The sequence below is a fragment of the Pituophis catenifer genome, unplaced genomic scaffold (assembly GCF_029215685.1).
Source record: "Pituophis catenifer annectens isolate HBS135680 unplaced genomic scaffold, rPitCat1.0.hap2 SCAF_1, whole genome shotgun sequence".
NCBI lineage: Eukaryota > Metazoa > Chordata > Lepidosauria > Squamata > Colubridae > Pituophis > Pituophis catenifer.
In genome coordinates this window covers 102,896,971-102,923,845 of record NW_027256881.1, presented here as the reverse complement: position 1 = coordinate 102,923,845, position 26,875 = coordinate 102,896,971, and positions in this window count along the sequence as shown.

Sequence of the window (26,875 nt, the reverse complement as noted above, 5' to 3'; positions counted from 1 at the left end):
GGAAGATTAGACTATTAAATAGCATATATATATATATATATCTGAATCATGACTAATTCATATACTGCTTATTGAAACAAAGCAAAACAAAAACATTTTCCTGGCATCACACTTGAAGTTAAATCCTTGGGCCACCTTCCTTTTCTGAAGTTTGTACTAGGGTTATGCAAATATTTTGAAACAAGAACTTTACAAAGCATGCCCACAGGTATGAAACATCTTTCTTCAAAAAGCAGCAGTGTCTTTTTCCAGTCAAGAATTTTCCATGATCTACTCCAAATGGTCTTCATACCTGTAGGCACACAAACCACTTACTTAGTTCTTTTTTTCCTTTCAAGCATGATTTTTGAAGGCTTTGCAAAACCATAATCTGGGCACTGAAGTCAGTTATTCACAACATAATCTTTGTGTATGAATATCTGTTTAGCTGGTCAAGATGCCTGTGGAGCAGGTATCCTGATGGATCAGGTATCCTGATGGCCTTGAATCATAACTCATAAGAAGCTGCTAACAAGTAGCATTTCTGGTACTCTCAATATTTCTCATCCAGTCATTATTGCTCCACTCAGGAATTCATCTGCATATGGATTCCAACAAGGTGGAACTTTCCTTTAACACCAACAATCATCATTGTCACCACCATATTCATCATCATTATCATCATCACCATCATCATCTTGACTGGTATGGACATTGTTGCTGAATCTGCAGAGGGACTAATTACACTTCCATTTAGTTCTGAATGGCTATCTAGAAAATTATGCTCCAAGAATTCATAGCAGTATTCACCTTGGCCAGTTTATCAAAAGAATCTTAGTTTTCGTGGTAGTTGTCTTTACAGAGACTCATATTTTTTTCTGCATTGTTTACAACTTTAATCATGTAATTGTTTCCAGAAAAGGCATGTAAGACAAAATTCTATTTATGAACTCATGAAGAATGAAGACATTTCTTTAAAACACTTTTAAAACAGCATTTTTCAAATGCTGGGAATTCTTGGACATAGTGTTATAATTTTTTCAAACACATGTTTCTGAAGTTTGCTTTTTTAAAACAAAAACCTCATATTGTGTTTATTGTTCCTTTTTTAACATGTTAATTGCGGTTGTTCAGCTCTCCTTTTAAGCCGCTATGCAATCGCAATCCTGGGTTAAGCAATGTAGTGTTGAATATGATTTTGTTCTGCCTTTTGCAGAATACAATTGGAAAAATAATGAATTCATCTGAAAGGAAAACAATTTTATCCCCAAATAATGCACATTTGAAAATAACATTCTGATTGTAAGGAACAAAAAAGAGAAAGAAAGAAAAAGAAGGATGGAAGGAAGGAAGGAAGGAAGGAAAGAAGGAAAGAGAGAGAGAGAAAGAAAGGAAGGAAGGAAGAAGAAAGAAAGAAAGAAAGAAAGAAAGAAAGAAAGAAAGAAAGAAAGAAAGAAAGAAAGAAAGAGAGGGAGAGAATGAGGAAGGAAGGGAGGGAGGGAGGAAGGAAGGGAGGAAGAACAAACACTGCAGTGGATGGTGTCACTCAGAATTTTTGACCACAATTGCAACTCATGTAAGACCTTTGCACAATCTCAAAAACATAAATGGTGGCCCTGCAGAACTACCACTTCAAGGGTCTTTAGATGCCCTTAGCTGGTGGCCTTTAACAAAATTGGTAGCTCTTCTCCAATGCATGCCTGCAAGAAGGCAGTTGCTAAGGGAGTGGAGTCAAGGAAGGGTGGCTGATATACCCAAAGGGATTTGGAAGTACCAAAAAGAACACTTGGTATTTTTGCTTCATGGCAACAGTGCCTCCCCTATTCATTATGTTAGACCCTCAGAACCATTAGAATCAATTCAGATGTGGTTAGTTGGTGAGTTGCCCAAGGAGAAAGAGAAGCAGCAGCCCACAATGAAAAATTTGCCTTTTTGGCTATCTTTTTTCTCCCTCCTGGTTCTGAGTGGGATGCAATGTCATATGGAATTCCCCTTTACCCCCTCATAGCTGACCTTTGAGAGAAGCCTAAGAAATAAATGGTATCTGGGTTTTCTAACTCTTTTTTTGTGTATGTTAATATTGTTTATGAAATGTACAGTTTATGGCACCTGATCCCAATGACTATGCAGTTGTGTTGCAACTTTAGTGTGTGACCAGCCATATACTAAATAAATAAATAAAATAAATAAATTTAGACTATAAACCTGAGGACAAAGATGACTCCATAAACCCACTGTTTAGTCAACATTTCAATTAATCAATTAACAAACCAACTGTGTTTTGCCTCAATATAACTTGGTAAAGGGACACGATGTCTCAGTGGCTAAGACACTGAGCTTGTCGATCAAAAGGTCGGCAGTTCAACGGTTCGAATCCCTAGTCCGGTGTAACGGGGTGAGCTCCCGTTACTTGTCCCAGCTTCTCCCAACCTAGCAGTTCGAAAGCACGTAAAAAATGCAAGTAGAAAAAATAGGGACCACCTTTGATGGGAAGATAACAGCGTTCCATGTGCCTTTGGCGTTTAGTCATGCCGGCCACATGACCATGGAGATGTCTTCGGATAGCGTTGGCTCTTCGGCTTTGAAACGGAGATGAGCACCATCCCCTAGAGTCAGGAACGACTAGCACATATATGTGAGGGGAACCTTTACCTTTTAACTTGGTATGGAATCAGTTAAAGGATTTGTCAGAATCAGAGAAAATACTAAGAATTTGAGTTTTGGAGCCTTTCTGGCTCTGATAAAATTCTCTTTATAAACATTTAAGGCTCCTTTTAGTTCAATGTCTAATGTCTAATAATAGGTAGGCTTCTATTGCAGCCTAAGTTCTTAGTTCTTAGAAATGGTGATGGAAAAATGAAGAGATGCTTTCTTTGATGTTCTTGCTCTTCTCAATCTAGGTGGCAGATATTAGATTATAACCGATGGGTTGCCTACCCACCATTGCCACTGTAATTCCAATGTAATTGGCTTATTATGTGAGGTGAGATTTGCCCAATTCCAGTTTTAGAAAACAAACATTTAGAAGATCTCCTGCAGTCTCCCACAATACCCAATGTATTTCCATAAAAAGCCTGAAGTCCTCCTAAAACATCTGGTGGCTTCCTGTCAAAACTTGAAATAGTGATTTTTCACCTTCTTTGGAGGCAGAAAACAAATCCAAATAAAATAATTCTTTATGCTTTTGAATAGGCTTAAAAGAATGAATATATTTAAATTAACGAGGGAAAAAAATTCCAATCCTTTCCACCTCTGTGGAAGTCCCACCATACATCATTTGATTTTGGTCTCTTCATGTCATTGACTTGCCCACTGCAGCACCCAAATCCAAACTCAAACAAAATAACATTGTAGCCCTGATGTATGAATTGGAGCTATATGAACACTACCTTGGCAATCAATCAATTGAGCCACTTCAGTGTAGTGATTAAGAAGTTGGTTTAGAAACTAGAAAACTCTGAGTTGTAGACCTCCTTCAGGCATAGAAGCTGGCTGAGTAACCTGGGATTCTGTCTGAGCCCAAACCAGCACATAGAATTTTTTGTTGCACCAAAAAAAGAAGTCGGGAGCATTATGTATACTATCTTGAGCTGTACAAAATAAAGACAGGATATAAATCAACATAAACAAACAAATGAACAAACAAAAAACCAAATAATACCACTGAATTCCACTGCCATACAAGGAATGTTTTTCATAAGACACTGTTTGGAAAGATGACAAATGAACATATTGAATTATTACTGTTATTTGTAAATATTTGTATCAAACTGAGGATGGCAAAAGATGCAAAGGAGTTAATAAAGTTTAATATTGGTCCCTGGATAGTTGCAGAACTGTGCCATAATTCAGATAAAAAACTATACAGAAAATGTTAGGAAAGTGGTATATGCACTTGACTATGTCTATAGTCTGTTATTTGTACTTATAAATACATCAAACCTGTCCTGAAAGATTTAACCACATCTGTCAGCCTAGCCATCTAAGTATTGAATTTTTTTTCATAGAAACTTTGAGTTGTATTATAATGAGGTGCTGAAAGGTTTTTGGCCCATATCCAATTTTGTATTTTCTTTAAAAAAATAATCCTGAGACATAAATTAAAAAGAGCCTTGGTAGTACAGTGGTTTAATGCACCCTGTATTTAACACAGCTGCCTGCAATTTCTGCAGGTTCGAATCTTACCAGGCTCAAGGTTGACTCAGCCTTCCATCCTTTCTAAGGTAGGTAAATTGAGGACCCAGTTTGTGGGGGCAATAAGCTGACTTTGTATAAATATACAAAAGTATGAAGGCTATTGCTTAACGCATTGTAAGCCACCCTGAGTCTCCGGAGAAGGGCGGCATATAAATCAAATTAAATAAATAAATAAATAAAATAAAATAAAATAAAATAAAATAAAATAAAATAATAAAATCTGTATCCTTCAGAAATGTACATACAGTACATTCCCAAGTCTAATATATATTTTTTTATTTTAGGGGGAAACCAGAATTTTACCAGAATGCTAACTTTTCACCAACTTTTCACAAAATTTTCACCATTTTTCAATACACCATGGGTGTCAAACTCATCACATCACATTGCTGTCATGTGTCGTTTCACGATGGTTTTCCACTCACAGGCGTGGCCTGTGTATCACAAATCCGGTCCGCGGGGTGCCAGTTTGACACCCCTACAATATACCAAAACTTTTGTAACATTTTCTGTTTAGCTTTTTCATCTGGATTTAGGCACAATTCTCTAACCATCCTGGGACAACAACCTCAATAATTGAAGAAGACCAACTCGGAAGCATTCATTGGAATATTGCTGATGCCTTTCCAATTCCAGATGTAGTTAATATCTGCCTCTACTTATCAGTTCCTGCATCATTCTGTTCCCACTCAGCTCCAATAATTAACACCAAGGTTAAGCCTTGGTGTAAACCTGTGGTTTCATTGCTCTTAAATGTTCATATCACCTTATTAATTGCTAATGGAATTTGGTTATATTCAGATTTGCATCCAGTTAATCATGGGCTCTGGATGTACTGGAATCACAGTTTATAGCTGGGCTTGGCTGATTTGGTATTTCTTTGAAGTGCTCTGTGAAGTGTACATGTTATTCTTCTTTATCGAATAGTACCTTCTCATTTTTGTCCTTAATAGTTCTTGTATTACTTCTTGACTTCTGAGGGAAGTATGGTGAACCAAAGACATCTGTGTCAAAGTGGAGCCAACAATCATGGTGAAGAGCAAGGAATTGGTGAGTGCACTAGTTCCTTGGAACCTCTCCAGATGACAAGAAATTGTCCACATATGCTCTAGATGGCTCCTTCTCATTAGCAATGAAGGACAGTAGTTTTCCATAGTTTTTGAGTGGTGGGAGATAAAGAGATTAGCCATCTTGCTTGTAACTGTGGTGGAGCCTTTTAAAGGATACTATGTTTGCAACTCTCATTTCCTAATCACTTTTGGAAATTGCCTGCTAACCATCTTAAAGCTATTAGAGATCTTCAAAATGACAAGTTCAAAAAGTCTTTGGGTGAGTTTATCTTCAACAAAAGAAAGAATAGTTGTAAACTGAAAAACTTAAAGGATTTGAAATAAACAGCAAAAAACTGAGTAGGATTTTGATCTAAGAAAGTTGTAAATGAATTAGGAGTCCAGTTATTTTGTTTTCTTCTTTAATGACTTTGCTTGATCCCCTTGTCACATAGCTATCTTATTCATCAATCAGTTCCCACATTCTGTCAAGTCTCCAACATTTTTTTTTGTGTTTCTCCCCTTCATCCAATGGTTTCTTCTGCACATTCAGACGCTGCTTGACCTACCTTTATTGTTCTTCAAACTGAATTTCATGATGTAATTGCTGAAACTGCTTTTTAAATTTAAATTTGTAATGTTCTTAGCTTCTCAACATGTTGCAAGTCATTTTCACTTCCTCTTTAGTTAAAGTCTTGGTGATGCCGGGCCTATAACTGTTCTACAGTATAATCTGACATCTAGAAAGCTTGATTGTCATTGTCTGCTAATGCAGAAGTAGTCAATTTCATTATTAGTGGCTCCATCAGGTGACCACCATTTTTGGTGGATATTTATATGAGCAAAATAGGTGCTTCCAACACATAAGTTATTCATTCTAGTAAATAGTAACAAGTGGTCTCCATTTTTACTATTTTTTGCTGCTGATTTGTCTAGGCAAATCACGTGTTCCCATCTTTGTCTGCTGTTACCTATTCATGCTTTCATATCATTAATAATAATATCATGATTTTTCCAGCAATTAGAACACATTAATAATATATGCCATGTTATTGATACTTTTGTTCTAATTGCTGGTAGAACTTGTCTTTTCAGTTCTCTTGCAACCTCACTTGAGGCATAGGCTTGCATGAGGATTGCTTTTGCATGCCTTCCTTAGAACCTTGCTGTGATGATGTTTGTTCATTATAGCTAATCAAAATTCTTATCATTTTCTTGCCCATCATCAGACCAACACCATTGATTGATTGACTGATTATGTGCCATCAAGAAGTTGAGTGGTTTTTTTTTTACTCCTGGCAACCATATAGACAGATATTCTCCAAGGCAATTTATTCCTAACCTGTTCTTTTATTTTCCTCAAGAGTGCACGCATTGCTTTGATAACTGAGTCCATCCACCTTGCTGTTGTTCATCCTGTTCTTCTCTTTCCATTTTATTTCCCTCAGCATTAGAGCTTTTTCCAGAGAGATGGTTGCATGATGTGGGTCTGAAATAGGATAATTTGAGCCTGGTCAGTTGTGCCTTGAGTAAGAATTCTGGATTGGTTTTTTAAATGAACCATCAGTTTGTTTTCTTGGCTGTCCACAATATACTCAGGAGTCTTCTCCAAAGTTCAAAAGCATCAATATTCTTCCTAACCTGATTCTTTAAAATCTACCTTTCACTTTCATAGAAGATCAAAGGGAGTAGCATGGCTTGCAGAATTCTGAACTTTTAGGTATAGACAAAATACAGCATTTGAATATCTTTTCCAAGATCTCCCATTTCTGTTTATGTCCCAGAAACGTATTTTTCAAGTCCTTATTTCAGGATTTTCTCCTCGACTTCCACAAGATTCAGTTTTAAACCCTCTGAATGATATTGTCCACTCTTCAGTCAAATACAATTTTATCAATTGTCATGTGATATCTATCCAGAAATGTGCCAGTAACTCATCATCCAGACAATTCAGACCATGGCTCCAGTTGCCAGCTATTCCCCATTGAGTGAGTGGGGATATGCTGACCAGATTATGAAACTTCACTCCTTTTTTATATATAGTACATTGTGTGTGGGGTTTCTGCATGTAAAAAGGAATTGTGATTGTAGTTATGATCGTGACTTTTAAAAAATATTTCCCCACAGATGTCCTCTTTCCCATTAGTATCATTTATTTTGTTCCTTGAAACAAGCAATAACTACAGTTGTGCAATGACTTGGCTAAAATCCAGATTGAAAGTGGAGCGAATAAGGTATTAATTTATTTGGCCTTGTGGTTTGAGAGAGCTTGTTTCTCTAACAAACTCCAGTTTTCCATGTGGCATTTTGCAGGTGGCCATTTATAGGCTCAGGCTGAGCATTTAGTGGGTCAATTTTCTGCAAGCAGATTCTCCATAAATCCTGATGATGTCACGTCTCTTGCTCTTCAATTCATAACAATCGCCAGGGAACCGTTCATCACAGTGAAAGAAAGGTTGTTGTGTTTTGTGCTGCTTTTTTGCCCTACATTTTACATAATTCTTTCCATACAGCTAGGAAATCTGAGAGCTGTAATCCCAAAATTCTGTAGTGGGTGTGGATTGCTGATGATTGCTCTAAGACTAGACCCCAACTGATGTAGTTTCTTCACAATGACACTAGTTGGCACTCTATCCAAACTTTACTAAGAAAACCTTGAATATCTGCACAATTTGCTTTAATTTTCTAAAAGTACTGTGGGGTGCACCTTTTGTATTTCTAAGCTATGAACCTGTAACATCAGAAAGTTGTACAGATACTAACCTATCTGGCTTGGGAGAAAAATATTACAACATTTGCTTTCAATTTAGGAAACTGAGGCAAAATTAATTAAGTGTAAAATAAGCCTCTTTTGAGTTGAGCTGAATTCCTGGTGACTATATTCTTCATGTCTGAATATTTTTCATGGTAGTGTTTCACAACTTCATTGGTGTAGCCTTCTTCTAGAATAGTACTGTAATGTTCTAATATAAAAGAGATCAGGGCTCAGAGAAGTGTCTTACAGCAATTTCTTTCTATGAAATGGTCCCTAAAATCTACCTATGCATAAATAAGTTTATTGCAGGCAAGACATGAAGACAAATAGGAAATATCAATATCAAATATAATTTGAAATGAGCGAACATAGCTATGCCTACAATAGGACAATCTATTGGTCCTACAATTACTTTTCAAGGCTTTAGTTGATCTCAGAAGCTGAGTGGGTTGGCCTTGACTAATATTCGTTATGGGTCAGTTTCAGAGTTCCAAGGCTGATGGAAATATAGAAATAAAACTGCATAGGTGAAATCACCAGGAATCAAATGTGACTCAGGAGTGTCTTTTTAAGGAACTGGCATTTCTGTAAACTGTTAAACACAGGCTCTGTTTGCACAACAGCCTAAGTTACATATGTGGTTAGCAATTTCAAATTGCTATACTCACAGAATGCCAAAACAAATTAAATACATTATGGCTTAATATAATGGCCTATCTTGAACAACTTTCTAAGGCATAATGTGGTTTCTTTGGTTTTGGCTTTGCTGCAATGTTTTGTAAAACATGGCTTATGGATTACTGTGTTGTGTCAATGCAACCATAGCTTCTCTTTTGGCGAAAGCTTGGTTTTGTTCCTGATTTGGTGATTATTCCCTATATCCTTGGATGTCTCTGGTAATTCAGCTTCACAAAGTGTTCCTTTAATTGTTATTATTACAGCTTTGGACAGACATTCTAATAAATACATTCGAATGAAGCACAATGGGATGCATTTGCAAAAGGGCAGGTGTTTGAAGCATTGTACTCATCTAAACCACATATTAAAAAGTTTGTCCACCTGCTTCCTTTTCTTTTTTAGCTCTGGAATGTAACTCAGTTGCAATGTCAGGATATGTAGGACTGAATAAAAGAGATATGTGCAATCCATGCTTTGTACACCATACGAAACAGCTTCTTCACACAAGCTTTATTTCTTTAGTTTATTTCTCATTGAGGTAGGCATCTAGTTTCTCATATGTTGATAACATGCCTTTCAGAATTGGCCACTGATGCAATCCATATTGTGTCCTGATTAAATACTACAATACATTCCTGAGTAGTTCCAGGAGGCCATGTTGTCAAGATACCATGTTAACAATGCTCCAGATTTTGACTTGAAACCTAAATAGAGTTGGAATTAGTATTTGACTGGGAAGTCAAAGTAATTACAAACTTCTGTATTATTTCCAAGAAAAATACATGTACTTATCCTTAAAGCCACCATGAACTGAGGCCATTCTGAAATAAATTTCACTATCAAGGATTATGCCCTAAATAAATTGTGCTCTGTAAGATTCTTTGGACCAGATAGACCAGAGTTCCAGAACATTTCTGGCTTTGCGAACTGGTGTTGGGGGTGGGGAGGGGGGGAGGAAGGGGATGGTTCTATGCAAGCCACTAGCAAGCATGTGCACACAGCTCCATTTGCGTGAGTGGTGTGCTTGCATGCCTACCGCTTATGGAAATGGAATGCACATGCATGCATTTGCCTGCTGCTTGCGCTTGCTGGCCATTTTCGTGGTTGGGTTGCAAGGCCCACAGGTTGGGGACCCCTAAGATAGACCATTAAACTATAGGATCAAGATATCAGTAAGAGTTTTGATTAAGATCAGAATGAATGAAGGCAAATATACATGTCCCAGGATAATGTTGCAGGATCCAGTCAAGATCAGAATGGCCAACAAGTGGCCTTCAGATATTATTGAATATTTATCATTGGACATGTTATTGAGGCTATTGGGAATTACTCTTCAGTCTTATCTGGAGTTCACATATTGCCCATCTCTACTTTAGAACCCTACTGAGCAATATATTTTGTCTGTCAGTTCTTCCACAGAGCAGTATTAGGTTTCCATAATAAATAAACCTGCTTAAGAATTTTTTTCTTATTTCAGTCTGTACTTTAGATTTGGCAATAGACAGCATTGCCAATAGTGCTACTTATTGGAGATATAGAAAGAACCCATTTGATGCTTGAGGCCTACACTGCCTACACTGGTATGGTCTCACTCACAGGCATCTTAAAATAACGGCCACTGTATATAGGAGGGACAGGTGTTGCCCAAGTTGAATTACAGTAAAAAAGTAAAAAAGAGAAGCCATAAAGCCAAGCCCATGTCAGCCCAAGTCAGAAAGCATCACTTTTGAGGTAGAGTGGGAAACGCAATTGCAGGCTGATTTCACACTCAGAATAAATGAGAGTATTGTATCTATAAGTGAAAGCGTATCTATTCAAACCCAGTGTCCATTTATAATAAAGTGTGCAGAAGAACCCTAAATTTCAAAACATTTGAACATAATTCATCTATGCCATCTGAGACAAATGATCATTTAAGCTAGCTAACTATGATTTTTTTCCAGCATGTAAAAGGAAGTGATATATGTAAATGATTTATCATTCTTCAGGACCGATACTGATCAATGTGCTGTGATATTGCCCTAGGAATAGACCCCACCTCCCCAGAGTCTAATAGTTCAGTATAGGACAGTAGACTCCAGAACTATGACTTGAGCTGAATATATAATAGTGATAACTTTTGCAATGTTTGCTCCTACTCCCCAAAGAAAATCTGAAAACATACCATATGTATTAATTCGCCTGATGAATACAGCTTTTTAATTCTGTCAGACTCCAAGAAAGACAGATACCTTCTTTCTTCTTTCTTTAATTTAACCTTCTTTCTTCACTAGCTGCAAGGCTTAATTGTGACCAGAGAGAGAGAGAAATAAGCTAGTCATTGAGGCTGGGATATTGGTTACAAGGATTCTGGTATAGGTATATGTAATTAGTGTTTTTGTGTCTCTACTGAGCCTAATGTGATTTGGTTTGGTTTTCCTTGGTTCAATGAAATGATTTGTTTTTATTTTGTTTGCCACACAGTTTATTGGAAAGGCAGACAGACATTGGAGGGGTGAATAGAATAGAATAGAATAGAATAGAATAGAATAGAATAGAACAGAACAGAACAGAACAGAACAGAACAGAACAGAACAGAACAGAATAGAATAGAATAGAATAGAATAGAATAGAATAGAATAGAATAGAATAGAATAGAATAGAATAGAATAACAGAGTTGGAAGGGACCTTGGAAGTCTTCTAGTCCAACCCCCTGCTTAGGCAGGAAACCCTACACCACTTCAGACAAATGGTTATCCAACATCTTCTTAAAAACTTCCAGTGTTGGAGCTTTCACAACTTCTGGAGGCAAGTTGTTCCACTGATTAATTGTTCTAACTGACAGGAAATTTCTCCTTAGTTCTAAGTTGCTTCTCTCCTTGATTAGTTTCCACCCATTGCTTCTTGTCTTACCCTCAGGTGCTTTGGGGAATATCTTGACTCTCTCCTCTTTGTGGCAGCCCCTGAGATATTGGAACACAGCTATCATGTCTCCCTTAGTCCTTCTTTTCATTAAACTAGACATACCCAGTTCCTCCAAATAAATAACGAAATAAATAAATAAATAGGTAAATAAATAAATATTGCTATTGCTAAATGAATTTGATCACAGGTGTAACATCAGGATATTGCCATAGAGTAAGCTCACATGTGCATGTTCATATCACTGGATATCATTAAATATACTCATCGGTCACTAACGATGAGTAGCACGTAAGAATGAATACTGCCAGAGATCTGACATGCTGCGCAGACGTTTCGCATTATTTCACTACTCTATTAAACTTAGTTCGTGCATTCCAGGCCCTCAGATAATGCATGGAGGGACTGAGTAAAGGATATGGCAACCCTACTAGTCAGAGCAGAAAAGGAAGCTGGGCTGAGGCTGAGACTTAAACATTCAAGTCTGTTTACTGTTGATCTGTTGCCTTGATGGGGGTTTAAAACCCTCATTGTCTAATTAAGCTAATTGGGATAGAGTGGGGCTGGAGAAGATTAAAATGAATGATAAACAATACATATTTTATTTGATATTATTTGAACTGGTTTCACTTATCTGGAGAGATCTTTCTCTTGTTTTTATGCTCCTTAATTTGTCCATGAAGTTCTGTATCTAATCATTAGTTGAGCAACCAATAATCTTTCTCCATCCCCTCCACCTCCTTTTACGACCAACTTTAATCTTTGGACTCAGTAAAAAAAAAAAAAAAACATGCTTTCCCCTATCATAACTAGTTTAACAACAAAAAAAAAATCCTTTCAAGTTTAGATGGCTCAGATACAATGGCTTTCCTGCAACTTCATGCTGGAGAAAGGAATTTATGTTACAGGAAAAAGAAGGAGAGAAAAGAAAGAGATTTATGATAGCATTGTATTTCCATTTGAATATGGAGAGTTAATAACATGCATATGTTTTTTTATTATTATTTTAAGATTTAAGCTATGCCATCGGCAAAAAAGAAACCTGGAAATGGTGGGACTGGCAAGACTCAATGAATAGCTTAATCTGGATTTCATTCATAAACAGCAGCTCACACACAGGGAAGGAGCTGGCGTGTTTCGCCAAATCGGAACTGGAGTAAGTGCCAGGATTTCCTGATTTGTTTACATTGCTCAAAACCTTTTCTTTCCCCCGGAGTAGGACAAAATTAGACTTCCTTTTCCACTTTTGGCCCTATCAAAACTATTCTTGCTTGACATTCAGCTCTTTTCCCTTTATTCTCTTTTGTTTCATTCTCAGCTGGCTTCTTTTGTCCTGGGGGGGAAAAGAGAGAGAGAGAGAGAGAAAGAGAGAGAGAGAGAGAGAGAGAGAGAAAGAAAGAAAGAGAGAAAGATAATGAAAGATGCTAATCTGTGACAATAATTACAAGGTGACTGAGTTCGCGGATTCTTTTTTCACGGAGACTAACCCAGTGCCCAGGGCTTTTTCCAGAAACCTTTAGATGCACCCCTTTCAAAGCAAGTGCTTTAGCAGAAGATAGCATGATTGATAGCACCCCTCATGCTTGAAGCAAATGTGTTGCAGTATGAAACATTGGGAGAACCCCCCCAAATATGCAGGAGGAGAATGCATGCCAATTCATTTATATCTTGTTGATAAAACCAGACACAGAATTAACAGGAAAAAAATCAGACAGGAGAGATCATAGGACATAAAGCACTTTCCCTGAAACTTGGAGCTTCAGGGGCATCTGAAGGCTTTCCATTTCGTCTCGCTGTTTTGATCTCCTGTTTTCTGGCCTTGACTGTAACCACAGCATGTTGTCAAGGAACATATTTGCTAATCAGCAGTGTTTATTTGCACGGAATAGCCTTTTGACCAATTCTTTCAAAAGGAAACCACCATGACCTGAATTGAGGCCACTCCTTCTGTAATAGCTAAAGAAAGAAAAATACAGTCTATGGCTACCGTTTGTATCCCAAAGTAGCTGTGGGATGTTTTGCTGAAACATGGTTTTTTGATCATGGCATGCAGAAAACCACAGTAGTATTTCCTTATTTATCCCATGCTAGGTGTTCTCTTACCACCTCCACACCTAAGGCATGCTTAAGGATCAAGAACATGTATGCACACATATGATAAGGGTTGATCACCAAGATACATAGCACTCAAGGCTAGTCAAAGAATCTGAGCACCAGATGCTGGACTTCATACAAACTCCTCTCTTTCCCCAGAAGTTGAAAAAAAAAAATGAACTCAGCAAAAAATAGTATTGTGGATTCCTCCCAGATTGCTAAAATCAACTGCTTGAAGCAGTTACTTAATTCCAGCCATCTCTACTGTGCTGTCATTCTCTACAGTCCATTCATCAGGCATTCAATGTTTTAGGCCTCATTTCAGCCAATGCTCCTTTAAATTATTGTGGGTGACCTGTAGGCCCGAGGTCACATGTTAGCCCAAAACTCCCTCTGATAATTTTTGGCTGCTTGATTTCCTGTCATTGTAGGGTAGGAATCATATGATAACTGTAGCACAAATTCTTTAAAAAAGATCTTCAATCTTCCATGAAGATTGAAGATTTCAATCTTCATGGAAGATTGAAATCATGAAGAAAGAGGAGGAGATGAAGAACTGGAGAAATTATATTGAAATTCTCTAGAAAAGAGTCAAAATCAATTAGCAGTTTTCTACTAATTTCTAAAGCAAAGGAGAAGTGAGATGCATTGAGCTTTCAGATAAGTATTTTCCCCAACATAGACACATCTGCACATAAAAAAACATATACATTGGAAAATGACTTCAGATATGACATCAGGGCATCCATCTAAAGGTTCCTAATCACCAAAGAATAACACTAAATAGTTAAATGTAGCCCTGGTTTCAAAAAGCACCCCAGATAATAAAACTGATCTTTCAAGAGTATTGTCCCATTTGAATAAAATGAATTCCTGATCTGGAGACTTTTTCCTGACACCAGTGTTGTTCATCTTGCCTAGATTAGCATACCGTTGGAAGTCTTGTTGGGTGTTCAGAACTTCATCAGCTTACCAGGTAGTAGATGAAAATGAAACTACTGTTTTACTCAAAGTTAAATATTTGTATTGGAGATCTGTGAACAGAAGGCACATGCAATGGTCAGCAGCTGGTTAGAAATCTTAGACCAGGATCAAAGAAAAAAGCTCACAAGACAGAAATCAGGATTGATTCGTAGTATAGGCAAAATGTAGTCAAATATTAAGAACAAGAATTTACTATTGTTGAATTCCAGCAATGCGGGTGTATCTGTGAGAAGTATTTATAACATACACTTTACCTGCTCCTCTTCTAGGCCAGTTTGTTCTAGTGAAAATAATTTCAGAAAGTTCAATTTATCTAAGTTGCCTCAAAAATTTTACTTCTGACTGTCAACTCACTACATCTTTGCTCTTGTAGATTCAGAGGAATTCTCGTTCTGGATCAGATAGAGGCTAACTCAGATGTTCCTAGATGAGATAATGAAAACTTTTCTGATTCCTTTGCTTGGGATTGATCACAATCTTGTAAGTGCTGTGTTGCAATATTTTCAGGATCAGACTCAATAATGATAATAAGAGTTAGAGGTTTAAATATATTTCTCTTTAATTATAACAGGCATTCTATATTCACTGAATATTCACAGATAGAAGCAAGGAAAATGGTGAGGGTGGCTCCTTATATATACAAGGGGTGGAGCCAAGAATGGGAGTGGTGAATTATGAATACATTAGGAACCAAAGAATAAGTTAACCCCCGATGTCCCATATATACATTATTTACACATTAGGGAATAAGGCATTTACATCTCACAAATCCCCCTCTAAATGCCGGTTCGCTATACAACACCAATTACATTCAGATTCAGGACAATATAAGACATATAATTTTGATGTTAAATATTTGTGCTGTTTAGAAGGTAAAGGCTTCGTCAATATGTCAGCTAATTGTTCAGAGGTATCACAATGCACTGCTTTGATAAATCCATCTTGAGACAATTGTCTCACATGCTTAAATTTTATATCTATATGCCTGGACCTTTGTCCAATGGCATCGGATCTGGATATTTCAATGGCTGCTTTATTATCTTCATGCATAACAAAAGGCAAAGCAGGTTTTTTCCAAACATCTGAAATCAAATCATTAAACCATACAAGGTTATTTGCAGCTTTGGACAAACAAACATATTCCGCTTCTGTGGTCGAAGTGGCTACCAGTTCTTGTTTACCAGTGTACCAGTAAACTGGACAGTCATTTAATAGAAAAATATAACCAGAAGTGCTCTTTCTGCATGATATATCTCCAGCCCAATCCGCATCTGCGTAACATGTAAGTTTTGGTTCTTTATCATTACTAGGTTCTAATACTAAGCAAAAGTCTAATGTACTTTTCAGATATCTTAGAATTCTTTTGACTGCTTCCCAATGATACATTGTTGGTTTGCTAACATATCTTGACAATAAGTTGAGTGGTAATGCAATATCTGGCCTGGTCCAATTAGATATATAAAGAAGTGAACCTATGACTGATCTATAAAATGTATTATCCTTGAATTCAGGGGAAGATTCATCAGTGTTTCTAAGGAAATCAGTTTGCATAGGAGTGTCACAGGGTTTGGCATTGTTTAAATTGCATTTGTTCAGAAGTTCAATGATTTTATCTTTCTGAGTAAGTTTGAATCCCCTTCTAGTTTTGTTAATTTGTACACCAAGGTATTTGTTTACTTTACCTAGAGATTTCAACGAGAAATGTTCGTTTAGCTTATTTACAAAGGTTTCTCTTCTCTCCTTGTGTTTTCCTATATATAAAATATCATCTACATAAATTAATACAAATTCAATATGATCATCACTCTTTTTTACAAAGAAACAGTTATCAGCAGTGGTAGCGTTGAAATCCATGGTCTTAAGTACTTTTACCAAGCAATCGTACCATCTTTTGCCAGATTGCTTTAATCCGTATAGACTCTTGTTCAATAGCCAAATTTCATTCTTATTAGTGTATTGACTGTGTGGTGCTCTTACATATATTTCCTTATCTAGTTTTGCGTGTAAATACGCAGTCTGTATGTCATATTGAAATACATCAAGATTGAGTGCAGATGCCACTACTAGAGCTGTTTTAACACTCTCTGTTCTCACTGTGGGGGAGTATGTGTCAGTGTAGTCCTCCGGATATTTTTGTGCATAACCTTGTGCAACCAATCTAGCTTTGTATAGAGTATTGCCTCCTTCTAGATTCTTAATTTTATAAATCCACCTGGTACCTATAATCGTTTTATCTTTAGGTGCAATCGCAGGTGTAAACACATTTAATCCTTGCAAACTTTCCATCTCTTTTTTCATAGCTAGTTCCCATTTTTCTTTTTCTTCACGAGGGAGTTTTAATACTTCCTCATATGTATTAGGTGTCATTTGTTCACCATCCATATGCATTATGTAATCTCTGTATTTATTTGGTACTTGATTTCTATTGTTTCTAATAGCTCTTTCGGGTTTGCTATGGTTATCATGCAAATATCTTGCTTCCTTTTTTGTTAATGTGTCTGTCTTTATTTTGTGCTGACTATTTGTCCAAGTTTTGGTTTTGTTTTTATTTTTGTTGATATTTTGATTTTCTATTGTCCCTTCCTCACAAGATTTTGTATCTTTGCATTTATTTGGAAATATTTCATTAAGATGTAATTTAGACCAATTGGCCTGTTCATGGAACACAGCTGTTCTGGAGACTATAAATTTGTTATTATTATCAATGAATCTGTACCCTTTGGTGCCAGTTTCATATCCCATAAATCTTAATCTTCTGGATACGTTTTCTCCCTTTCTTCTCAACTGCTTAGGTATGTGTACGTCTGCAGTGACTCCAAATATGTGCATGTGTGCTAATTTGGGTTTCCTATTATACATCACCTCATATGGTGTTTTATTCACAATACTGGACCAGGTTCTATTTTGAGTGTAATTTGAATAATGTAAGGCCTCTGACCAAAATTGTTTGCCTAAACCAGCATCCTCTAATGTGCACCTAATCATGGTTTGTAGTGTGGAATTCTTTCTCTCTGCAATCCCGTTTTGGAATGCAGAAAATGGACTAGACGTGAAATGTAGCATTCCTCTATCCTTTAACCATTGGGAGAATTCTTTAGACATGAATTCACATCCCCTATCTGTCATAATTTGTTTTATTCTGATATTATGTTGTGTTTCTATGCGTTTGTAGAATTCCTTAAATTTCTGAAAGGTTTCATCCTTGTGTTTTAATGTGTAAACAAAACCATAGCGACTGTAATCGTCTACTATTGTTAGGAAGTAACGTTTTCTATAAGTGATTGATGGAGTTAATGGACCAACTAGGTCCATATGTACTAAGTCAAAAATTTTGTTAGTTGATCTGTTGGATTTTTTTGGTCTGGGACTAGTTTTTAGTTTAGTGGATTTACATACTGAGCATTCCAAATAATTTTCACAATTTTTTATTTTGACACCTTCTGCGTGTTCAGTCATTTTTTGTACTACAGGAAAACTTGCATGTCCTAACTTCCTATGCAAGATGTGAGCACACTCATCATGAATTGGTTTACCTATTCTTGGTTTCTTCTCATTGTGTGTATTTGCGTGATCATGAGATATTTTACATTCATCATTGTCACTGTTACTAACATTTTCATCATCTGCCTCAATACAATCTTCCATATTTGAATCAATGTTATGTAACCATCTTTCTTTTGTTATTAGATAGGGTAGGCCTCCTTTAATCATCACAGTGCCTACATTTGTTTTGTCCTTCTCTAAAGTTGCTTTCCCCTTTGAGAAAACTATATTGATGTCAGAATCTCTGCTTAGTTTTATGGCACTTAGTATGTTATGAGGTATTTCTGGAATTAACAATACCCCCTCTATTTTTCCTAGGCCAGGCAAGGTCACATTTCCTCTGCCTAATACTTGAACCTTTTCTTGATTAGCTACCTTTATTACAAATTTATCTTCTGTAAATGAAGACAATATATTTTTGTTATTAGTGGTGTGGTTGGTTGCCCCAGAATCAATAAGCCAATTATTGTTTTCATTTTGTTGTGTTTTAGTGCTGTCTTGTTTATTTAGTCCATTCAGTGAACCAGATTTTCTCTCTTTTGAATTTTCTCTACCCCCTCTACTATCTCTGTAATTTGGTGGGCTTCTATATTTATGTCTATCTGTGGAAGACTGTCTATAATTGTATTTGCTCCTATACTCTGACCTATGTCTCTCCTTTGAGATTTTGGGACAGTCTCTTCTATTGTGTTCCCTGGACCCACAATTATGGCATTTAAAAGCTTCATTGTATTTTTCCTGGAAAGCTACCTTCCTAAAAGATTTGTGTTCTGTGTGATTGCTGGAACGATTTTTTCTTGAATTGTCTTCTGCTATCAATTTGTTAGATAGACTTTCTATGGATAAATATCCTAGATTGATGGTGTCTAAGTGTGACATAAAACTATCCCATGATGAATCAAGTGAATTGATAATAACACTTTTCATTGTTTGATCTGAAATCACTTCCCCCCTCAAATGCAGCTCAGCTCTTATTTTGTTTAGAGATATCAAATGCTCACTTATGGAAACCCCTGGTTTTACTCTGGAAGAAAAGAAATCCTTAGACATTCTTGTAGTGGTAGCTACACTATCGCTGTGAAACAGATTAAACATGCATTGAATTATTTCTGAAACAGTTAGGTTTGGTTTGATGCTATGATACATTGTAGGAGACACGCTAGATATTATTAAGAAAAATGCTCTATGATGTAAACAATCTATTTTTAAAGTCCAAGGTCTTCTTGGAGGACTAGTGATAAAGAATAGCAAATTTTCTTTCATAAAGACAACCTGGAGCTGTTGATACCATTCTTGCAAATTAATGCCATCAACTCTAAGTTTTGGGAAGTCACTGGGTAAGTTTCCCACATTATTTTGTTCATTACTTACAACCTGAGGTAGTCCGTGGTCTCGCAAGTGCAGGAAATTGCAAAACGGCATGGGGATGCTCGCAACGAGTCTGCGCGGTTCTCTGGCCAGTTCAAGTCTTTCCGGACCGTCTACGTAGTTTCGCACATGCGCGTTGCTCATTTCTTCTTTGGCGTCGTCGTGGAAGGTTCTCTCCATTGCAGCTCGCTCGCTCCGCTCCTCTTCAGACGAGTCGGTTTCTGGCTCGGTTTTAGGAGTTTTGATGGCGGCGACTGCTCTTTTCTTTCTTTTGTGTGCGTTGGTACTTGATCCGGTCTGCGGTGTAGGGCGGAATCGACATGGCTCTCTGGGCTCGGGCGTCGTCGCTCTCGAAGTCAGGATGGGAGCGTGCAGGTCTTGAGGTATCGGCTTGTTCTCTAGCTTCTTCGTTGTCGCTTTGGAAATTTTTAATTTTGGCCCAAATGCAGCAAAAAGCGTCTTCATTGCTGACTTTACTTGGGATTTCGTTAAGTCGTCTTCGCTTTCTGATTCTGGTTCTTCTGAAGAGTTTGAATCTTCCTTTTCGCTTTCGTTGTCTGATAACGTTTTTCGCGCCAGAAATTTTGAACTGAGCATTTTGATTGGCTCTGCTTCGCTCACTTTGGAGGCTTGTTGGAACCAAGATGGCTGCCATTCAAAATTTCGCGCGGGATCACATCTTTTCTTTTTCATAACGACTTTCTCTGTAGTCATATCACTCACAGTTTTTTGGTCTTTGGGTTTCTCTTTAGCAATGTTTTTCTCTCTCGCTGCTCCGCTGTTTTTCGGCATTTCTTGGAGGTTCGCGATGAGGCTTTCATCATTCTTCTGGCTTTTTAATAGTTTTAATATCTCTGACCTGAGTTCGTTATTTTCTATTTCGATTTCCTCCTGGTCATTATTTTCATTTATTAGTTCTTCTTCTTCAGTGGTGTATTCTTCGGATTCTCTCGAAATCGCGTTTGTGGATTCGTTGATTATTTCTTGTTCAGTTTCTATTTCTTTGCTGTAGGCCCTGGTGTTGGGCCTATCTTTCTTAGACATCTTTAAGTATTTATTGAGTCAATTAACCATCCTCTGCTACCAGCTTGTTGCAATATTTTCAGGATCAGACTCAATAATGATAATAAGAGTTAGAGGTTTAAATATATTTCTCTTTAATTATAACAGGCATTCTATATTCACTGAATATTCACAGATAGAAGCAAGGAAAATGGTGAGGGTGGCTCCTTATATATACAAGGGGTGGAGCCAAGAATGGGAGTGGTGAATTATGAATACATTAGGAACCAAAGAATAAGTTAACCCCCGATGTCCCATATATACATTATTTACACATTAGGGAATAAGGCATTTACATCTCACATGCTGGAAGCTTCCTGTTAATCTTCTGCTCTTCTTGGAAAGAACAATGTTTCATACGTATAGGAGACAGGATACAATTCTAAGCAACACCATTAGTCAGTATCCAAAAGGCTGAATTTAAGTTCCCCATCGTCACTTTTTGACATTGATCTCCAAGGAACGACTGAATTCATCTTACAGATTCATTCCTGAATCAATTTGGCACACTACTGGAAAAGGGAAATCTTGCTGATAAAACAAGGTTGTGGGACTAAAACTGGAGGAAAGAAGCAATGGAAAAAAATTGACTGTATATATTCACAGCAAAAGCCTAACCGAATTCTTTCCATGTACAGAATATATGGTATTATATACAGTAAGCATAGTGTAAATATATATATATATATATATATATATACGCAGAGTTGGGTAAAAGGGAAGAAGGACCACTATAATGTTCTTGTTCCTTTTCTCTCTATTTAGCCTTATTTTTTATATAATCATCACATTCTTCAACTTCTTCTTTAATATATGTATATGCATATATTTTTCTTTCCTTGTCTTTGTTCTTGCTCTTTTTGTTTGTTTGTTTGTTTTTACCTAATTAATAACAAAAAGCAAACCCATTCTTTGCAAAAGGACCAACAGGATCAGTAATCCTGAATCCTGCTGGGAGATCTGGCTGAACTAACAAGGACATCCTTCCTCTGACTTAGACATTTCTGATGTCTAATGATGATGCAGGTCAGCTAAGAGAGTCTTCCAAAGCTAGGAGGCCTAAGGCCAAATTGAAAGGGTCTACTCATCCACTTTTCATCCGAGCCCTTGAGGCTGACATGCCAACTCAATTCTATCATCTACTTGGTTGAATCCATTAATTTTAACAATTCAGCTAAATGTAAAACATATTTGCCAGTGATTTTGGAAAAAAACATTTGTATCAATGGACTTTAACCTTCACACAGTGGAAAAAACAACAACAGATGAAATAAACACATGATTATAGCAGGTCATATATATTAACAATCTCTGCCCTGAATTACTGTTCTTTCTGGGCTGAATTGCCTGCTGAGTGGGTACACATAGAGTGCCTGTTTAAAGTACTCACCTACTGGAATGATTGGCAGAAATAGACATTCTGCATAATGGAATAGCTTGTCTCTGGATGCAAAAGTTGTGCCTTCTCTTATGGCTTTGCAAACTATTATTAAGGCTTCATTTTTCCAAAAGACTGTTGATGATGGGACATTAGTGTAAGATACCATGGTTTGTTGCCATGAATGCAGGATTAGTTTTATCAAGTTACTAGCTGGATCCCCGTGCTTCGCTATGAAACTATGTGATCGAGCTTGATAAATCAACACTTACAGCTTGAATCCTCCCCATCCTATCCCCTTCTCTCCCTCAGCCTTGCCCCACAGAAAGTCTCCTCTCCTATTCCCTTCTCTCCCTCAGGCTTTCTAGTCCCTTCTCTCTGTGAGTCTTGCCCCACAGAAGCTTGTCCTATGCTATCCCATTCTCTCCAGAGTTATTTTCAAGTTGGGAAGGGAGTAGAACGTCTAACTAATTAGCATCAGAGCGTGTTATAATAACATAGGAAATACTAATGCTCTGATGGTCATTTTGAAAAATCCTTTCTTAGTGAGCACCTAGAAACCAAGAGGAACATATGTGGCAAATTTCAAGTTTGTAGGCTTTACAGTTCTGGAGATTTCATGAGTAATGTGTGAGTGGTTTTCGCTTTTATATATATAGATGTATTGTGATTAAGGTAGAATTAAGATATATAGTTTATTTTTATATGTTAAATTATAGACCATATATCTGTTTTTATTTTGTATTAGCTTTGTGTGTAAACCGAGCAATGTGGTAACCTAGTAGTGATGGTTGAAACATCAATCCTAGGTAGCGGCAGATGTTTCTCTCCTAGAACACAAAGAAAAAAATTGCTGCTAACTTCACGTGGCATCAGGAAGGACATCCACCCAGTAAATGCTCACTTCCATCCCATCGGTCCAACTCTACCCTGAATTAAGGGATTACAGGGTTGTAAAAAGGAAGTTTATTTGCTTTGTGTAAACCGTTTAGAGTCAGCTGTACAAATGTTTACATTAATAAATGTATACATTTCATATATTTCTACTGATTTTATAGAGAATTCATAGAACAACATTAACTATAATAGTAAGAGCAGCTCCCGAATCCATAACACAACAGTGAATTATATTGTTTGCTGAAATGTACAATAAATAATGATTAACTTTTCCTGAGCAGTTAAAGAGAAATATTAGGAACTTTCATTGGGACAAAGGTAGTTACAAAAGTTACCAGTCTCTTTCTGATAGACAACTTTTTAATTTTCAATATCTCCCAAGGTGTTGCCAATAGTTAAATAATCTGCTGAAATCAGTTTGGGAAATTAGGATGTAAACTCAAAAGAAGAGGTACTCTCCCTACCTCTCTATTTTTGGCTGAACAAATTGGCATTTCTGGTGATAAGGCTGTGATTTTTTCTAAAGCTGCTCAAAAACCAGATGTCTCTACTAACTGAGGCAAATATGTGCAGATCTGGAAAAAAAAGAGCTAAAGAAATCATGTAAAGATCTTGTTTTAATAAAGCTCCTTGTTTGGCGTGAGAATAATGGCTCTTTATGGAATTCCGACCTATTGTTATCTGATTGGATGCAGAGCTGCTGGAAATGTTTTCAGATGACATATAAAAACCTACTTTCTAAGCAGTTGAGGGGATGTAAGCTCTCAGGGCACCTCTGAAAGAGTGGGGCTGCTAATATTTGTGTGAGGTTGGCTCATCCCAGTGCTGATAATCACATTCTTGCTTGCTTGCTTTACCCTTGTCTCTTAAGGTCCCAGCTCATTTAGGGCTTTACAGGAAATAACTTACATCCTTAAATCACACCTGGAAAAAGAGCTGGCAGCTAGAGAATAGACATAGGGAGTGGCTCAAATTTGCCCCTGGTGAGAGAGTCCACAGAAAGAGGTTCAAGGAGATTCTGCTTCATTTGCTACTAATAGCAGCTTTAAGTAGTAAATAATAAATAGCTGTTAGTAAATAGCAGCTCTGGGGAAAAACAGTTCTCTTCCTCAGAACAATGCCATAGGGAGAAAGGAAGTCCTTTTCCTTCCTGCTTTGATTACAGTCCCCCTTAGTTACTATTTAACAACAACAATAACAACAAAGATGTGAAGCATAATCATATATTGTATGCATTGTTTGCCACAAAGCAAGTGTTACCTTTAAGCCTACCTATGATTGGTTCAATTGTAAGGATGCCACGATTAAAAACATTTTACCTCATAACAAAGGAATACAAATAGTCTGCTAATGGTTGAAAAAGGAAAAAAATATTGTAGAACAAAAATAAAAATAAAAGGTTGGGGATAGTCAGAAACACCTGTATGCCTGTGAAGTGAAAGAGCTGGCTAGAAAGAGAAAAAGTTATTATTCTGCACATATACATAAATGCTATATGCTGCAAATCACTTTTGTGTGAGTTGGGTGGATATACAAATAAGATAGATGATAGATAGATAGATAGATAGATAGATAGATAGATAGATAGATAGATAAGACATATAGCAGCAAAACTGTTGATTTCTATTAGGACAAAATTATGCCAGTAGAGTTTCTTTTCCAGAAACAATTTTGATGCTTTTTTTTTTTTTTTTGGTAAATGAGTGCCACATATATTTTTAGTGGTAATGAACAGATGTTGACAATGGCAGTAGGTCTGTTTAAATTGTTTAAGTAAAGTTAGATGGTAGGTAGAATTAAGCTTTTATAAATAAAGAGTATAATTTTGATTGTGAATATGATGTAGTGGTTAAGGCTTCAGGTTAGAAACTGGGAGACTATGAGTTTTAGTCCCACATCAGGTACAAAGCCAACTGGCCGATTTTGGGCCAGCTCTAAGAACAAGAAAGCAAGGGCAAATCGTTTCTGAAAATCTTCCCAAGAAAACTGTTGGGAGTCAGGAGTCAACACTAAAAAGCACACCAAAAAAATAAAAAAAATAAAAATAAAGATATGTATTGATTTTTAATTTTTGTGTGTAATTTTAAACTGCAGTTTAGTTTGTATTGTGATTGGACCATGCTCTGGTGGGGAAGGAAGAATTCATAAAATAATGTTTTTGTATATTTCTAGTCGGGTTATCCCTCCCACCATAGAACCTAGGGAACAACATTTTGAAGAATCTAAGTTTAAATTGAATCAGATCTGAAATATGCCTCTGGACCTATCTAGAAAGAAGCTGTTGATTCTGGGCAAGGGCCTAAATCAGAGTTGACCATTTTTTCCCCATGAAGACCACCATCATAACATCACTTCACCCAGGGGTGGGCTTCAAAAATTTTAGCAAGGGGTTCTCTGGTTGCTGGGTGGGTGTGGCCATGGTGGGTGTGACCTAGTCAGCCTCCCTAACCACTGGGGATGTGTGTGTTTTTGCCCTCCCCAGGCTCTGGGGACTTTCCTCAAGCCTCCGGGAGGACGAAATTGGCCTCCCCAGACTCTGGAGGCCCTCTGGAGGCCAGAAACAGGCCCATTTCTGGCCTTCCTGAACTTCCGGTAGGCCCGCTTTTCACCCTCCCCGAGCCTCCACGGGTGCCCTGCACTTATCTGCATCCAAATGGGCCACATGGGGACTCCTGGGAGGGGCGGGGTGGGATGGGAGAAGCCAGCCAGGAATGGGATTTGGGGGTTCTCCAAACTGCACAGAATCTTAGCTAGAGGTTCTCCCAAACCCCTGCAAATCCCCAGCAGCCCATCCCGACTTCACCCCTTTTCTGCCTTGCATAATTTAACAATCCAAAGAAAACTTGAAGAGAGGAGAGAATATGCATAAAAAGGGAGGTAGAAGAAGAGACATGGATTAGGAATTTCTGCCCTCATTCTGGAGATGGACAGAGCAGATGGAGATGTAAACCAATGATATGCTTCCCCCCCCAAGTTTGTAAGGTCAAACTAGGCATATGTATACAAATGAAGTGTTCTGCAAATATGTCTGTGCTTTGCAGAAGGGAGACAGGCTGCTTTTTGTTTTCGCTGCTTTGATAAATATTTATAAGCAGCCACATTAGAGTACATAGTAATACTTGATCTTTCCTTTTTTTTTAAGTTGCACATTTGGTAAACCTCTTTTACTTTCTCTATTTAACTTATAAAACAACAAGGATTCATTTGAAAGCCCGATGTAGGAACCACTGGAAGACTTTGGAGAAACCAAGAGGGAAGGAATCCAACACTTTCAAGAGACTTGTTTGAGTCTAGTGCATTTGGAACTTTAAATCATTGCTCTTGCTTTGATGTTCCGTGCCATCTAGAGATAGGGATGCATCTTTATCATCAAATGCACAGTTCAATATGAGCCTTTCCTGGCTTTGATGTTTTTATTGGGTTTGTATCATTCTTACTCCTCTTGCTTTTTTGTCTTCAGATGGTTTTTACTTGCTTAGCGATACAATTAGTTGAAAGTGACCCTGTCTCCTCTCACTGACTTCATGCATGTTTATATTGATGGGAAGACAGCCATGGCAAAAACAAGACAACAAAAAGAGGAAGAGCACTTCCATATTTGGTGTTCCAGCTGTTATTTACAGCACAGTATCCAGGGTCATTCCTCTGCTTGGCTGGCAACCATCCAAGCCCATTGTCAGCTTGGTGCACATGTGTCCTGTCACGTGTCTCCTCTGTGCCCCTTAGAAGTAAACATGTAGGAATGCAAACTTAAAAAAAAAAAAAGGGAAGAAGAAGACAGTCACTTCCATAAAAGACAAAAGAAACTAGGTGGGCCGATAAGCGAAAGCTGCTTAAATTACAGGATATACAGTCAGCTCTATTACAGGGTATTTGTACTGTAAATGTCAACAAAAATACATCCTGTGTTCTGACTAGAGCTTCTGAAACTTTCTCATTCTGTTGCAATCTTAGTCTTCAGCTGCCATAGAAACCATGATTCCCTTGTC